The following is an 18777-nucleotide window of genomic DNA, read 5'->3' on the forward strand; positions in this document are numbered from 1 at the left end:
TGGGGGGATGTGCTTGGGTTATGGGATGGAAATCCTGTGAAATTGGATTGTTATGATCATTATACAACTACAGATGTGATAAATTCATTTGAGTAATAAAAAAAAACTAGAAATATATAAATGATGACCACAGTCACCACCTCTATTCAGTATTATGTTGGTGATCTTAGTGTAGTAAGAGAAGAAAAAGAAAATGTATTTTAAAAAATGGAAAGACAGAAACAAAACTGTCATTACACAGGTGATATTATTGAGTGATGGAAGCCAAAGAAACCTGTAAACAAACTATTAGGGTTTTTGTTTGTTTGTTTTTTTGTCTTTTTTAGGGCTGCACCCGTAGCATATGGAGGTTCTCAGGCTAGGGGTCAAATCAAATCTATAGCCACTGACCTACACCACAGCCTCAGCAACGCCAGATCCAAGCCATGTCTGTGACCTATACCACAGCTTACGGCAACACTGGATCCTTAACCCACTGAGTGAGGCCAAGGATCAAACCCGCATCCTCATGAATGCCGGTCAGATTCATTTCTGCTCAGCCATAATGGGAACTCTAAAACAAACTGTTATGTTGATAAAAAACTTATATAAAAATCCATCACACTTGTATAACCCAATGGTGGTTAGAAAACATAACCTTAAAAATGCGATTTCCATTAGGAACACAAATCCCCCACAAGAAATCTATGGAAAAATCTTGCAAAATATACACAATGTCAGTATGGAAAAATTGAAACTCTCTTGTAGTACATAAAAGACAGAAATAAATACAGGCATATACTAAGTTCTTAGGAAAACTCAGTATTGAAAGAGGTTAATTTTTTTCTCCCAAGATGACTATTTATAGAATCAATCTTTTTCAAAACAAAGCCACCATAGGGTCTTAGGAGGAGCTTGACAAGCAGATTCTGAAATTTATCTGGCAAAGCAAAGGCTTAAGAGTCAAGTAGCCAACTCACAGGAATGAGAAGAATGAAGGACCTGGTTTACCAGGATCAATAGTCATTGTAAAACTACTACCATTTAAAAAAAAAAAACAAAAAAAAAACAAAAAAAAACCTAATGAAGCATAATAGCCCAGAAACAACCTCAGAAGAATATGAAACCTCTCTATATGACGGAGGTTAAGATGAAGACTATGTTAGTTTCCAGTAACTGCTGCAATATAATACCACAGACTTAGTGGCTTAAAGCAACACAGATTGATTATCATAAGTTCTGGAGGTCAGAATTCTAAAATGTGTCCACGGGGCTTTGTTTCTTTTAGAGGCTCTAGAGAAGAATGCGTTGTTTGCCTTCTATAATTTCTAAAGGCTGCCTACATTCCTTTGCTCATGAGCCCATCTTCTGTCTTCAAATGCATATCTCCAGTTCTCACCTCTGCTTCTTCCCTTTTATTTCTCTGACTCTCAGTCTACTTCTCCCTCTTATGAAGACCTTTCTGATTACATTGGGCTTACCTTCATAATCCAAGATAATCTCCCATTCTCAAGATCCTGAATTTAAGCAACACCTGCAAATTCCTTCTTGCCATAAAAAGTAACACCTTCTCAGGTTCCAAGGATTAAGAAGTGGACATTTTGAGGGAACCATCATTCAGCCTACTCCAGAGACCAATAGAGAAGGAACAGATATCAGGTTAAGACATTAGTCATTCATACAGAAAAAACAAAATTGATATCTCTAACACAAAAATCAATTCCAGGAGTTCCCGTCATGGCTCAGTGGTTAATGAATCCAACTAGGAACCATGAGGTTGCGGGTTCAATCCCTGGCCTTGCTCAGTGCGTTAAGGATCCGGCGTTGCTGTGAACTGTGGTATAGGTTGAAGATGCGGCTCGGATCTGGCATTGCTGAGGCTCTTTGTAGACTGGCAGCTATGACTCTGATTAGACCCCTAGCCAGGGAACCTTCATATGCCACAGGCGCAGCCCCAGAAAATGACAAAAAAAAAAAAATCAATTCCAAATTAAACACTTAAATGTGAAAGCAAAGTTTAATGCTTTCAGAAGATAATACAGATGAATTTTTTTTTTTTTTGGTCTTTGTCTTTTTAGGGTCACACCTGCAGCCTATGGAGGTTCCCAGGCTAGAAGTCATATCAGAGCTATAGCTGCCGGCCTACGCCATAGCCCAGCAACGCCAGATCTGAGCCGCGTCTGCGAACCACACCACAGCTCATGGCAACACCGGATCCTTAACCCACTGAGCAAGGCCAGGGATTGAACCTGCATCCTCATGGATACTGTATGGGTTTGTTAACCAATGAGCCACAACAGGAACTCCCAGATGAGCATTTTTATCTACTTGGGTAAAGAATGGTTTATTAAACAACATTTTAAAATTTAAAATGAGAAGAAAAGATTAATAATACATCTGCATTAAAATTAAGAACTTCTGTTTGTTAAACGACTTTATAAATAAAGTAAAAAGTCAAGCCACAAACTGGGAGATGATATTCACAAATACATAACCAACAAAAGAATAGCACTGAGAATAAATAACTGTAACAATCAATAAGGAAAAGATGACCCATTGAAAAGTGTACAAAAGCCCAGTGGCCCATAAATATTCTCCAGCTCATTAGTAATGAGGAAAACAGAAGTTAAGATGACAATGAGATATCATTTTATACCCACCAAATTAGAAAGAAATTTAAATCTAATAGTTCAAAGTGTTGGGGGGAATATGGGGCAAAGAGGCACCTTTAACTGTATGTGTAAGTAAGCAGTGTTTTTGAAAAACAATTTGACAGTATCTTGTAAAACTGGATCTGCACATATCCTATGAGTTGTATATTCCACTCCTTTGTGGTATACCCTAGAGAAACTCTTGACAAGGGCAAGAGAAAACATTTGCAAGATGGATCCTAACAGCATTGAAATTTAAAAAGAAAATACTGAGAATAACCTATATCTCTATGGATGTGCTAATATATGAGTAAACTGTGAAAAAAAAAATCATGTAGTGGAATGTTATCCAGCTGTGAAAATGAGTGACCTATAACTACATACAGAAACAAAGATGAATCTTGTAAACAGAAAGTGAGCAGGGGGGAAGAAAGCCTAAGACAACACAGTAGAAGACATTATTTTTCTAAATCTCAAAAACAAGCAAGTTAATAGAGTTCCACTATGGCTCAGTGGTTAATGAACCCAACAAAGCATCCATGAAGACGTGGGTTCAATCCTTGGATTGTTCAGTGGGTGTACGATCCGGTGTTGCCATGAGCTGTGGTTTAGGTCACAGATGCGGCCCGGATCCCATGTGGCTGTGGTTGTGGTATAGGCCAGCAAGCAGCTGCAGCTCCAATTTGACCCTTAGCCTGGGAACTTTGATATGCTGCACTCACGGCCCTAAAAAAAAGGAGGGGGGGGCAAGTTGAATACCATGTTGTTTAGAGATATATCCGTATTAGGTCACACTATTTTTATTTTTTGTCTTTTTGCCATTTCTTGGGCCGCTCCCGCGGCATATGGAGGTTCCCAGGCCAGGGGTTGAATCGGAGCCGGCCTACGCCAGAGCCGCAGCAATGTGGGATCCAAGTCACGTCTGCAACCCACACCACAGCTCACGGCAATGCCGGATCCTCAACCCACTGAGCAAGACCAGGGATCAAACCCGCAACCTCATGGTTCCCAATCGGGTTTGCCAACCACTGAGCCACGACGGGAACTCCAGGTCACACAATTTTCAGGTCACACAATTTTTAAAAGCAAGCAAATGGTTAAAAAAAACTTTTTTTCAAGGCAAGAGTTATTTCTGGGGGAGTAGCAGGGATGGAGTTGTTGGCTTGAAGGGCAAGCTGCTTCAGAGGAGGGGTCATGTTCTAGATACAAAGTGTGGGGTAAGTTTGTAGGCATTCATTTTATTATTCTAGCTTACATATAAATCATAATTTTTTTGTCTTGGTTCATTCAAAATAAATTCTTGTGTTAAGCAAAAAAAGTCATTAATGCCAATTAATGGTATTGTATAGTATAATATACAATTAAGGTACATTATACAATAAAAACAGCCACTGGGAGAAAAGATTCACAATATATCTATTGGACAAAAGAGCACCTACCTATCAATAAGAAAAGGAAAACTCGATTAGAAAATGGGCAAAGACTTGAACAGGCACTTCATAAAGAGGCATCTAAATGTTACCATGTCCGAGCGTCTACTACTTGCTGCATGACAGGCCAGTAAATCAAGAGATAAGTTGTTGGGGCAGGGAATAGTGGCTTTATTCAGAAAGCCAACAGACCAAGAAGGTGGTGGACTAGTGTTCCAATGAACTATCTTACACAGGTTAGAATTTAGGCTCCTTTTATACCTAAAAGGGAGTGGATATTGTTGGTTGTTGCAAACTTCTTGATGTTAGAATCCTACATTCTTGTAGCTTTAGACCACATAGTGTCTAAAGGTCATGATGCTCCTATAAACCACCAAGACAAATGTTATTCTCTGTTCTGCAACTTTTCATCTCTATGTGAATGGAAAAGTGTCATATCTATAAAGGTCAGAACATTGAAAATGGACTATCTTGTGTATTTCAGGCAATAGACAATATTCTTAACAAAAGTAATAAAATACAAAGATTAAAGTAAAAGAAATAGCTCTGATGGGGTCAGATTTTTCCAAATGCCAGTAAGCATTTGGAAAAGTGCTCAACCTCATCACTCATGTGGATAATGCGAATTAAGACCTCAATGAGATATCACTATATACTAGGCAGGACAGCTAAAACATAAAAGTCCGACATTAAATGCTGACAAGGATGTGGAGCACCATTCATATTCAGAGGAGGGAAAATAGTTTTATCCACTTTAGAAAACCATTGGACATTATCTACTAAAGTTAAACATATGCCCAACCCTATGACTCAGCAATTTCACTCCTAGGTATTTACACAAGAGAAATGCATGCCTATGTCCACAAAATATATGTATGAGAAAATTCATGACAGCCTTATTCATAACAGCCCCAAACTGAAGTGACCTACATGTTCATCAACAAGGTATAAATTTTATCCAAGAAGGTATATTGTACAATAAAAACAACAAATTACTGATACAACATGGAGGAATCTTCAACATTACGTGGGGCAAAAGGAGTCAAACACACATGTGCTTTGTATTTCCATGTGTATGGAGTCCAAGAGCAGATTATTGAAATCAGAATAGTGGTTACCTCATGGTGCCTAGAAAAGTGTATGATGGAACCTCTGGGATGATGGATATGTTCTAGACCTTGATGTGAGTAGTGATTACATGGTGTATACATATGTGCATTATATAGTGTTGTACAATCAAGATCCATTTGTGTATTCTCTTCTACATATAGGTTATGCAGTTAAAAAAAAAACTAGTGTCCCCTTTCAACCAGATTTCTCCTCCCCAGCATACCCTTTATCAGAATTCTGGAACCCTTGACATTTTGCCTGAGGAAAGTCACTTGAATTATGCTGAGTAAACACAGCAAAGAAGTTGAGGCACAGTGTGGCTCACAAGGTAAACAAGAAACCAGCTGACACAGTTGAGAGGAGTGTGTTGTTCTGATGTAATAGAGATAGGTAGAACAGGAAAGCTGACTGCCTCAGGAATTCATTTGTTTATTCTGCAGATACTTTTTGAACTTCTCCCATGTGCAGACATAGTGTGAAGCTGTCCTCTAAGGATCAGGACATCTTATTTATCCCTCAGCAAGAGACCTAGCTTCATCTTCCCCTGCAGAGTTTATTTCCCTCCATACCTGCCTCATTCTGTCACCTTTCACCTTCTGCTCTGTGGACCTTTTATGTCTCATGAGCTTACTTGCTTGCTTTTGACATTGGCGTATGAATCTTTCCAGCTTAGGTTCCTTCTAATAATAAGTTTCTCTCTCAGTCAGCTATAGCTGTGTAACAACATACACTAAAACTTAGCTTAAAGCAACCGTCATTTTGGAGTTCCCATCTGAACTGTGGTTAATGAACCTGACTAGCAACCATTAGGATGAGGGTTCGATCCCTGGCCTTGCTCAGTGGGTTAAGGATCCAGCATTGTAGGTTGCAGACTCAGCTCAGAATCCGTGTGGCTCTGGCTGTGGCCTAGGCCAGTGGCTGCAGCTCCAATTAGATCCCTAGCCTGGAAACTTCCATATGCCACAGGTGCTGCTCTAAAAAGTAAAAAAAAAAAGTAACAGTCATTTTGTCAGTTATGATTCTGTGGCTCAGGTATTTGAGTGGTGCTCCATGAGCATGGCTTCTCCCCCCCACATGGTGTCATCTGAGGAAGCTCAAGTAAGTTTCCCTCTTTTTAATAATGCTTGCTGGTTAGGCATTACTTTAACATATCATCTCCTTTCCCATTGAGCTCTTGTGAAACTTCCAGATAATGACTTCTCTAGTCCCTAAAACCAACATAAAAACAAGCTAAACCAGGGCCATGGCCTTTGTATCAACATCAGATGTCCTCTATGTGTCTAAGAAAAAACTCTGCTTAAGGAAACACACAGAGGTATTATCCATTCTACAGTTAGAAAACCAAGTCTAGTCTTAAAAATTTTTTTTTCTTTTATGAAAGAAAACTTTATTTGGGGTAAATCCATGACTGGACTGGACTCTTAAGTCAGTCCCCTCTCAACAATGTTCCCTGCTACACCCAGCTTCTTGCTGGTTTTCTCATTCGGGCTACCTTTTTTTTTTTTTTTTTAATTATAGTTGATTTACATTGTTCTGTCAGTTTCTGCTGTACAGAAAAGCGAGCCAGTTACACATATACGTATATTCTTTTTCTCACCTTATCCTCCATCATGTTCCATCGTAAGTAGCTAGATATAGTTCCTTGTGCTACCCAGCAAGATCTCATTTCTTATCCACTCCAAATGCAATAGTTTGCATCTACTAACCCCAAACTCCCAGTCCATCCCACCCCCTCCCTTCCTCCTTGGCAACCACAAGTCTGTTCTCCATGCCTATGAGTTTGTTTCTTTTCTGTACATAGGTTCATTTTGTGCCATATATTAGATTCCAGATATAAGTGATATCATATGGTATTTGTCTTTATCTTTCTGATCTACTTCACTTAGTATGGGAGTCTCTGGTTCCATCCATGTTGCTGCAAATGGTATTATTTTGTTCTTTTTATGGCTAAATAGTATTCCATTGTACATATGTACCACATCTTCTTAATTCATTTATCTGTTGATGGACATTTCGGTTGTTTCCATGTCTTGGCTATTATGAATAGTGCATATATCTTTTTCAAGGAAAGTTTTGTCTGGATATATGCTCAGGAATGGGATTGCTGGATCCTATGGTAGTTCTATATTTAGTTTTCTGAGGTATCTCCATACTATTTTCCATAGTGGTTGTATCAGGTTGCCTTTTCAAAAAACCAAAGTATCAGTAAAAATGTAGATGGGGCAAAACAGAAATAAATGTCAAAGACTGGGGAGTTTCCGTCGTGGTACAGCGGAAAACGAATCTGACTAGGAAGCATGAGGTCATGGGTTCAATTCCTGGCCTCACTCAGTGGGTTAAGGATCCAACATTGCCATGTGCTGTGGTGTAGGTCGCAGATGTGGTTCAGATCCAACATTGCTGTGGCTGTGGTGTAGGCCAGCAACTGATTGGACCCCTAGCATGGGAACCTCCATATGCTGCAGGTGCAGCCCAAAAAGCAAAAAATAAAATAAAAATTTTTTTAATATTTTTAAAAATTTGAAGGCTGTGCCAGGTATATCCTAGGTACTCAGTAAATGTTAGCAGTTTATATTAAAACATCTCTCAAAATGTCATCCTAGGTTGGAGAGGCAAGCTGAGGTAGTCATTGGAAAAATAACAGGTGCTTAAAAAAGATGGCTTACTTTACTTCATTTTAGTTTCTCTTGTATGTGATTTTGCTCTGTCACTCCTAAAACCATAAAAATAAACATTGTATTTAAAATAGTACACTTAAACTATTTCCGGCTGGGCATGATAACTTGTGGAGTAATTCATGCTTACCATTTCAGAAACTGAACAGTGATCCAAAGGGTAAAGGCAGGAAGTGGTTTGGTCGGGGTCTGGCATAGATAGAGTGCATGTTGGTACAGGTGAGTTATTTTTATGAAAACTGTGCTTACATTTTCACTTTGAATGATGGCAACAGAAAACAGAAAAAGTTGGAGTAATAGCATGTGCTTAAGTAATATTTCATTTGTATTATTTTCCATGATGTGCTGTACAGGTAGAGTACTGAAACCTAGAGCGCTGAAATCCTGAATATTTAATTTCTTTAGTTTAGTCCCCCCAAATTAATTGCTGCCCCACATGGCTAATCATGCAAGAATTCATGCTCGAGTACTTCAGAAACTGTTCCATGGTCTAAAGTTTCAACTAAGGATATGGTTGAGAGTTCACCCTGAAGAGATTTCCAGTATCACTCACTTTTCTTCATAATTTAAGTTTTTATCTCTTTCAAAGTAATATATACATGTACCTTAAAAAGTCAAAATTTTACAGTGAAAAAGCTTGCAATGAGGAGTTCCCCTGTGGTTAGCAGGTTAAGAATCCGACTCGTTTCTGTGAGGATGTGGGTTTGATCCCTGGCCTGGTAAAAAGAAAAAGCTTATGATGAAATATAATGGTTCCCTTGGCTCTTCTCCAACGCACCCCTATCCCTGTTCCCCAGAAGAGTCAGCTCCCTCCTCTTTCAGTTATTTCTTCTACCTGTTACCTCCTTATTTCTAAACAATGTGCTTAAATGGCTATTTCTTGACCTTTTTTTTCCTCATCCACTAACTACCTTGAAAGACTAGGATTCCCTCTTCTACAGCCCCCACCCCATACTCATCCTTCCAATATACCTTTATCACAAGTTTTAGTGAAATCAGTATTAAGTATTCAGTCTTCATTGCAACAATTGTGTAACTATTACTCCCAGATAAGCTACATATAATATACCTTGATTACATTTCTTATGCAACTTTTGGTTACCTCTAAGTTAATAATTTGCCTGGTTTTCTAAGTACCTCTCTCTTATTCATCCCAAATTGCCAACTGACATGTAAATTGCTTCTCAGCACATTCAAACTTAATGAGGTATCCTATCAGCCTACTTTTTTTCTTAACTGTGCCCCCCCCCGCAGTTCTGCTGCTTCTAATCACTCTCTTCCTTCGAACTTTAAATGATACCTTTTTCGCTGTAAGAAAGCAAACTTTATTTTAGAAATTGGTCTAGTTAAAAATAAAAAGTTATGTTAAGCTAGTTTCATCAGGACACTGCGCATTCAAACGTGAAAAAGTCCTGCTTCCTGCCCCCAGCGACTCAGTCTGGATGAAAACCCATGAAACAGAAAGATGCAGAGACACTTACAGATGCAGGGGATACAATGAGAGGGCACCCCAGGGAGAACAGCATGGATGCATACCTTTGGAATCAGGCATATCTGGGTTTGAATCCCAATTCTGCCCCTTGGGGGACCTCAGGTAACCAATCTGACCTCCCAGAGTCCTCAGTGAAATACAGATGCCACTTGCCCTTCCAGGACATTGGAGAGATTCTATCAGAGAAGGGGCATGTGAAAGCACCTGGAACCATGTTGAACCCATAGCAGTCACAGAAAAACTCTCCAAAGAAAATCCAAGGTCTACATACCTTAGGATTTGTGCCAATATTAATTTCACATTGCAGTCATCCTCCCCCAGACCACCATACAAACTTTGGAGCATCACAGTTTTGTAGCAAGGGGAGTAAAAAAGCTTGATTTTACTGGAAGGTAGAACCTGTGTTTCAGTTCATCCTCATTTCCGAGCTCGACTCAAGTTTTGCGTCAGAAGTTTCTTGTGTTGGTTGTGAGAAAAATCACCCCAGGAAAAATTCTGATGTGTCCTATTCTAAGAGAATTATAAGGTTTCAATCAGCTGCCAGGTGGAGTTCCCATTGTGGTGTAGCGGAAATGAATCCAACTAGTAACCGTGAGGTTGCAGCTTCGATCCCTGGCCTTGCTCCATGGGTTAAGGATCCTGTATGGCTGCGTTGTAGGCCAGCAGCTGTAGTTCCAATTTGACCCCTAGCCTGGGAACCTCCATATGCCGCAGGTGTGGCCCTAAAAAGGGGAAAAAAAAAATCAGCTACCAGTAACATTACTTGAAAGCAAAAAGGACAGTTTGAAAAGGTCAGCCATCCTATTGGCACCTTCCTCAGCTTGGCTCTTCATCAGAGGGTCAGATTTCTGCCACTCGCGTGCCTGTTTTCCCTTCCAAACTCTTCATCATTCATCAGCAAATAGAGGTCACATTCTCATCACATCCTTGCACAACTATTTTGAGTTACACTGCTGATCTTGATATATTAAAACACTTTAAAATACCTTAGACTACTATTTGGAAATTGATTCTGTTTAGAACAGAGCTTGCAGAGTTCCCATCACGGCTCAGCAGAAAACGAATCTGACTAGCATTCGTGAGGACACACGTTCAATCCCTGGCCTGACTCAGTGGGTTAAGGATCTGGTGTTGTCCTGAGTTGTGGTGTTAAGTCACAGACAGACACAGCTCAGATCTGGCATTACTGTGATAAATTGATAAATGAAGTTATCCAATGACCAATTTGACCCCTAGCTGAGAACCTCCATGTGCTGTGGGTCTGACCGGAAAAGGACAAAAAAAAAAAAAAAAAATAGCATTTGCTTTTTTCCAGGGATCAAGGCATTTTAGGTTTTAGAGGATCAAGACATTCAGTAAAAAGATTCTAAAAATCATTCCCAGTTTTGCATTAATCTATTCATATGATGCTGGTTGAAATATATAATACCTGTTAACCTCTCAAGAACTCTTAGCTGCATATAACATGTTTATTATATTTATTGCCTGTCTCTGGCAGTAAGTAATGACAATCTGCTCCCAGAAAGGTCAAATTTCTACTGAGCTATTAGGACTATTTTAACTAATTTGGTAATTTGCCAGGATGCTTGTGAATGTAACCAGATCACCATTTAGGCTCATCCTCTGCAGACAACTACTAGGTAGCAGTGGCAAAAAACAACCAACCAAACAAAAAAAACAGCTTTATGCTTGTTTATTTGATTTTCTGGCCTTTCAAATTAATTTTTATACATATGAAATGAATATATGTATTCTTATTTAAAAGAAATCTAAATCAATACAGATTAAACAAAGTTCACCCTGACATCTACCTTCATGTCATTTTCCCATAGAAATAATCATTACCAGTTTGATAAGTAGCCTCCCAGAATTTTTCTGTCTATGCACCCATGAGCATATCTAGGTATTATATAAATATATGCTTTAACTGATTATACTACATTGTCCATATTACTGTGCAATTTGAATTTCCCCCTAACAATAGGACTTTGAGATCTTATCAGTATAAGAGTGATCTTTCTTTCCACGATGTACACTATTTCAGAAATTTGCCTAATGTAATGTTTATGGCTCGTGATCCGTTTTGCCTTAAAATTTCAGTTACTACTTGTGGACAAGCATATCCCTCAGGCCAAAAGTGATTGTGAGTGCTAGGTTCTTACTTCTCACCTTTCAGGCCAAGTAATGATTCATTAGTCTGTTAGTTCTTTAATGCTCTTCTTAAAATACATATCAGCATTTTAATTGTCTTCAGCAGGGTGGTTGGTTTGAACTCTATTGGCTGTTTGGGTTTTTTAAATTCTTATCCACTATACTGCTGTCTTTATCTCTAATAAATTCTCCATGGATTTATTTGGATTTTTGTATTAGACAATCATATCTGCAAGTGGTTTCAGACTTTATTTATTTTCAAACATTTATGTCTAATTATTTGTCTAATCACAGTAGCTAGGACCTCTAAATATTAAAAAAGAAAGTACTGGCATTAGGGAGTTGCTGCTGTGGTACAGTAGGTTAAGAATCCGACTGTAACAACTTGGGTCTCTGAAGATCAGATTCAATCCCTGGCCCAGGGACTTGCATATGCCATGGATGCAGCCATTAAAAAAAAAAGAAAAGAAAAAGGTACTGACATTGGAAATCCAAATTTTGTTCTTGACTTTAAAGAAAGTACTTCTAGGATTTTGCTATTAAGATAAATTTCTGTAGGTTTTTACTGGATACCTTCAGTTGTTTCAAGGTTGTTCCATCCTGTTCCTACTTTGCTGAAAGATCTTTTTTCTTTGAATATTTTTGAATTTGTTCATATCAAATCTTAAAATGCTTCTTTAGCTAGTCTTTTTATTTATTTTGAATATTTATCTTTGAATATTGAATTTAATTAAATGCTTTTTGCACATCCACTGAGAAGATCCCATGGTTTTTTCCCTTTATTAATGTATGAGTTACAGACACTGATTTTTCTAATGTTAATTTACCATTGCTTACCTGTGATAAATCCAACTGGGACATGTTCTATTATTTTATATATATATATAAATTACTGGGCTCAATTTGCTAACATGTTTTAAAGGAATTTAGTATCTATGGTTATGAGTGGGATAACCCTGCAACTTTCCTTTTCCTTGTTGTCCTTGTCTTATTTTGCTATCAATGTTATATGGACTTTATCAAGCATTTAGGTGAGTTTCCTCTTTTTCAATGCTCCAGAAGAATTTTTGTAATTTTGGAATGGTTCATTTTTTGAAAATTTGGTGAAAACAACTTTCAGAACCTGAACTTTGTGTTATAATATTATGGAATTGTTTTCTTAGTGTTGGTTTGATCTCTTTAGAAGTTATAAAACACTTCTGCTTTCCATTTCTTTTTGTGTTAGTTTTGTTCACTTTATTTTTCTAGTCATTTGATAACTTCATTTATCAATTTCATTAGCATGTATTTATTCAGAATATTCAGTTAATGTTTTTTAAATTTCTGTCCTGTACTTATGTATTTTTATACTTAATTTTTAAATGTGTACTTCCTTTAAATGTGTTCTTCCTTCTTTGTCAGTGTCCCAAAGTTAGGTTACCCTTTTCAAAGAAACTATTTTTGGCCAATAAAAAAAGATTTTTGTATTACTTTCTTTCTACTTTTCAAAGGTTTATTCTGTTGCTCTTGTTCTATCTGTAAAATGGAGGATTCGTCTTTTAGAATTCTCAGCCATTTTGTTTTTCAAGTTTAAACATACAAGGTCAAACATTTATCCGTAGTATTGTTTTGTTGCATCTTATGACTTTTGGTATTTTATTTTTGTTATCATTTAGCTCTAATTTTTGAAAAATTTCCGCTGTAATTCTCTAACCCGTAAATTATCAGGAGGTGTGTTTTCCAAACATAAGAATTTTTATTTCAACTTTTTGTTATTTGTCTTCTAAATGAATTACTATGAATGTTTTCAACCTACGCTTGTTTTGCCTGTTCTACAAATTTGTAATCAATTATTTTAGGCTAATATTAGCTTTATTTGGCTTCTTCCACTCAGCATGATAAATATGAGATTTATCAACATTGTTGATTGAAAGAGTTCTTCATCCCTCTTTATTGCTAAATAAATCACAATTTGTTTATCATTTGCATGTTGATGGACATTTGTGCTGTTTCCAGTGTTATTAAAATGGCTGAACATTTTTTTCAGGAATTTTTCTGTTGAATGTTTTCACTTCTTCTGGACAAAATGGAAACACTGAACAGGTTTTAGTTCATTCAGGCACCCAACGCTGTGTCCCTTATTGAGGGATCTTTGGGAACTCTTGAGACAAGAATAAGGGTGGATATAGAGGAAACAGAGAGATGGGTGGGGCATGGAAGTGTATCTGATTTTCAAGCAACTCCCAAAACTTTTCCAAAGTGGTGTTTTGACTTTATATTCCCAAAAAAAAACATTAACAAACTTCTAATTGCTCATTTGTGCCAACATTTTGTGTTGTCATCTGTTGAATTTTGGCTGCTGAATATCGATTGGGTCCTGTAATTTAAATGTGCATTTCCATGATTACTAATGATAATGAGAACTTTTTAATATGCTTATTAGTTATTCATATATCATCCTTTGTGAAGTACCTGTTCAAGATTTTCCCCACTTAAAAATTAGACTGTTTCCTTTTTATTGAGTTGTTCTTTATATATTCTAGATACAAGTCTTTTGTCAAGCATATGATTTTTTTTTTTTTTTTTTTGTCTTTTTGCCATTTCATGGGCCACTTTCACGGCATATGGAGGTTCCCAGGCTAGGGGTCTAATCGGAGCCATAGCCACCAGCCTACGCCAGAGCCACAGCAACGCGGGATCCGAGCCGCATCTGCGACCTACACCACAGCTCATGGCAACGCCGGATCGTTAACCCACTGAGCAAGCGCAGGGATCGAACCCGCAACCTCATGGTTCCTAGTCGGATTCGTTAACCACTGCACCACCACGGGAACTCCGAAGCATATGATTTAATATTTTCCTCCAGTCTGAAGCTTGCCCTTACATTTTCTTAATGGTGTATCTGTATGAACAGACATTTTTGATTTTGACAAAATCTAATGAATCAATTTTTTCAGTTATGATTCCTGTATCTAGTCCAAAAAATTTTCCAGTCCCCAAATCATCATGTTCTTTCATGTTTTCTTCTAAAGCTTTATCATTTTAGCTTTTACACTTATATCTATGATCTATCTGGAATTAATTTTTGTGTATGGTAAGAGGAGGTCAAGATTTTTTTTTAATGGATATCTAGTTGTTTCAGAACCATTTGTTTAAAAATACATTCTACAGCAAAATGCTTTGATGCCTCTGGCAAAAATCAGTTGGTGATATATGTATACATCTGTTTCTAGGCTTTGTCTTTGTTTTACTATCTATATGTCCTTATGCTAATATCACATCATTTTGACTACTGTAGTTTTGTAGCGAAACTCCAAGTTCAATGGTGTACATCCTCCACCTTTGTTATTTTTCAAGATTATTTTGACTACTTTAGGTCCTTTGCATTTCCATGTGAAGTTTGGGTCAATTTGCCAAGTCTACTTAAAAAAAAAAAAAAAGAAAAAAAGTGTTGCAATTGGACATCTCTGCCTTTTTCTCAATATCAGGTGGAAAGGATTATACATTATATCACTGCACTTTTCATATATGCTCTTTATCTTATTAAGCTAGTTCTCATCTAGTTTTACTTTGCTTAGAGTTGGGGGTTTTTTAAAGTCATGAAAGAGGTTGCATTTTATCAAATACTTTTTCCGTATCTAAAAAGATAGTATTGGAGTTCCTATTGCGACTCAGCGGAAATGAATCCAACTAGTATCCATGAGAACACAGGTTTAATCCCCAGCCTCATTCAGTGGGTCAGGGATCCTGGATTGCCTTGTTGCTGTGGCATAGCCTGGCAGCTGTAGATCTGATTCAACCCCTAGCTTGATTCTTAACCCACTGAGCAAGGCCAGGGATCGAACCTGCATCCTCACGGATCCTAGCTGGATTCATTAACCACTGAGCCATGATGGGAACTCCAGATTTTATTTTATTTTTTGTTTTGTTCTGTTTTTTTATTTTTTGTCTTTTTGTCTTTTAGGGCCGCACTGGTGGCATATGAAGGTTCCCAGGCTAGGGGTCGAATCAAAGCTGTAGCCTCTGACCTATGCCACAGCCACAGCAACACGCGATATGAGCCACATCTGCAAACTACATCACAGCTCATGGCAACACCAGATCCTCAACCCGCTAAGTGAGGCCAGGGATCAAACCCGCATCCTCATGGATGCTACTCAGGTTCATTAACCACTGAGCCAGGACAGGAACTCCTGGCTTTTATTTTCTAATATTTTGTTAAAGCTTTTGCATCTGTATTCATGAAATTTGGTCTGGTTTTGTTGTTTACATTTTCTGTTGTCTACCTTTAGTATTAGGGACATATAGGGTAAGCCCCAAGTGATTTGAGTATTCCTTTCTCTGTTTTCTCAAAAAGTCTGCTTAAGATTTATATTCTTGGAGTTCTTACTTAAGCTTAATTTCTCATCTTTTTCTAGCTTTTTCAAGTAGGAATTAATTGGTTTTAGCCTTCTTTCTAAGCATTTCAAGCTAATTTTCCTTTAAGCACTGCTTTATCTGCATCACACAAATTTTTATTTGTATTTTCGTTGTCATTTAGTCCAAAATTTTTTGTAATTTCTTTTGCGATGTTATTTAGAAGTGTATTTAATTTTCAAATAACTTCCTAGATAATGTGCTATACTTGCCTTCCGATAGAATTCCTTGTATCAAGGTTTCCAGTCGTCTGAAATTCATTGAGACTTGTCTTCTGACCCATCATGTGGTCTATTTCAAGTTTCACATGTGTCTGAAAAATTAGAGAGTAAATGACCCATAAATGTCAGGTGAACGTAGTTAGTACTGTCATTCAGATCTTCTTTTCTTATTGACTTGTAAAATATATTAATTCCTAAGAGGTATTAAACTATCAAACTATTATTGTGACTTTGCCTATTTCTCCTGTGGAAAAAGAATGTTGCCAGCCATCAAGCCATCAGCCAATCTCAGACAGCCCCAGTGAAGGCAGGCCCTGAAGGAAATTCAGAATGGAGAAAATCAGTTAACATTCAGTGCTCTGGATACTGGCCCTAGATAGTTAAGATGCCTATCTAAGGAATAATTTCAATGAGCTAAGACCCTTGCATCTTCCTAGACATAGAAAAACACTATAATTATTAACTTGAAATGTTTGTGAATAGCAGAAATATTTCAATGTTTAACCTTTCTCTTTCTCTTTTTCTCTCTTTTTCCTTTTTCTTTCTTTTCTTTCTTTTTCTCTCTCTCTTTCTTTCTCTTTCTTTCTTCCTTTTTCTTTGTTTTTCAGTAAAAGCTCTACATATTCTGGCTCCTCCCTGAACTCTTGTGCAGGAGTTTCTTAGAGCTATCTGAGAAGCTGTCTCAAGTTGTAGTCCTCAGTAAGAACTCCAAGTAAAACTTAACTCACAATTCTTAGGTTGCTTTTCTTCAGCAGACACTCTCCTTAATTCCAGTTTTTGCTGTGTATTTTAGAAGTGCTGCTAGATGTACAGACATAATTTTTACTTTTTACTGAAATTTTTCTCCCCTCCCCAATCATTATGAAATGCTTCTTTTTAGACTTAATATTCCTTTGTCTATTTTGCCTGATATCACCCCCAATTTTCTTATGATTCTTTTTTAAAATTATTTTTTTCCATTATAGCTGGTATACAGTGTTCTGTCAATTTTCTACTGTACAGCAATGTACCCAGTCACACATACATATATACATTCTTTTTTTTCACATTAGCATGCTCCATCATGAGTGACTAGATATAGTTCCCAGTGCTGTACAGCAAGATCTCATTGCTTATCCATTCCAGAGGCAATAGTTTGCATCTATTAACTCCAAATTCCCAGTCCATCCCCTCCCTCCCCCTCCTCCTTGGCAACCACAGATCTGTTCTCCATGTCCATGATTTTCTTTTCTGTGGAAAGTTTCATTTGTGCTATATATTAGATTCCTGATGAAGTGATGATATATGGTATTTGTCTTTCTCTTTCTGACTTACTTCACTCAGTATGAGAGTCTCTAGTTCCATCCATATTGCTGCAAATGGCATTATTTTGTTCTTTTTTATGACTGAGTAGTATTCCATTGTGTATATACCGTATCTTCTTCATCTACTCATCTGTTGATGGACATTAGGTTGTTTCCATGTCTATGTTATTGTGAATAGTGCTGCAGTGAACATATGGGTGGGTGTATGTGTTTTTTTCAAGGAAAATTTTGTCTGGCTATCTGCCCAAGAGTGGGATTGCTGGATCATATGATAGTTCTGTATTTAGTTTTCTGGGGTATCTCCATACTGTTTTCCATAGTGGTTGTACCAGTTTACATTTCCACCAACAGTTCAGGAAGGTATCCTTTTCTCCACACCCCCTCCAGCATTTGTTATTTGTTGACTTGTAAATGATGGCCATTCTGACTTGTGTGAGGTGGTACCTCATAGTAGTTTTGATTTGCATTTCTCTAATAATCAGTGATGTTGAGCATTTTTTCATGTGCTTGTTGGCCATCTGTATATCTTCTTTGGAGAAATGTCTATTCAGGTCTTTTATCCATTTTTCTGTTGGGTTTTTGCTGTTGAGTTGTATAAGTTGTTTGTGTATTTTAGAGATTAAGCCCTTTTCAGTTGCATCATTTGATACTATTTTCTCCCATTCTGTAAGTTGTCTTTTTTTTTTTTTTTAAATGGTTTCGTTTGCTGTGCAAAAGCTTGCAAGTTTTATTAGGTCCCACTGTTTATTTTTGCTTTTACTTCTGTTGCCTTGGGAGACTGACCTAAGAAAACATTTGTGAGGTTGATGTCAGAATGTTTTGTCTACGTTCTCTTCTAGGAGTTTGATGGTGTCTTACGTTTAAGCCATTTTGAGTTTATCATGGTATGAGGGTGTGTTCTAGTTTCATTGATTTACATGCAGCTGTCCAGTTTTCCCAGCACTATTTACTTGCTAAAAACACTGTATTTCCCATTTTATATTCTTGCCTCCTTTGTCAAAGATTAATTGACCATAAGTGTCTGGGTTTATTTCTGCATTCTCTATTATGTTCCATTGATCGGTATGTCTGTTTTGGTACCAGTTCTGCATTATCTTGATGACTGCAGCTTTGTAATATTAAGTCTGGGAGAGTTATGCTTCCTGCTTGATATTTTGCTTTGGCAATTCTGGGTCTTCTGTGGTTCCATGTAAATTTTTGGATTATTTGTTCTAGTTCTATGAAAAATGTCATGGGTAATTTGATAGGGATTGCATTGAATCTGTAGATTGCTTTGGGTAGCATGGTCATTTTTACAACATTAATTTTTGTAACTCAGGAGCATAGACTCTCTTTTCATTTCTTTGAATCCTCTCAATTTCCTTGATTA

This window comes from Sus scrofa, chromosome 14 (assembly GCF_000003025.6).
Source record: "Sus scrofa isolate TJ Tabasco breed Duroc chromosome 14, Sscrofa11.1, whole genome shotgun sequence".
Classification (NCBI taxonomy): domain Eukaryota; kingdom Metazoa; phylum Chordata; class Mammalia; order Artiodactyla; family Suidae; genus Sus; species Sus scrofa.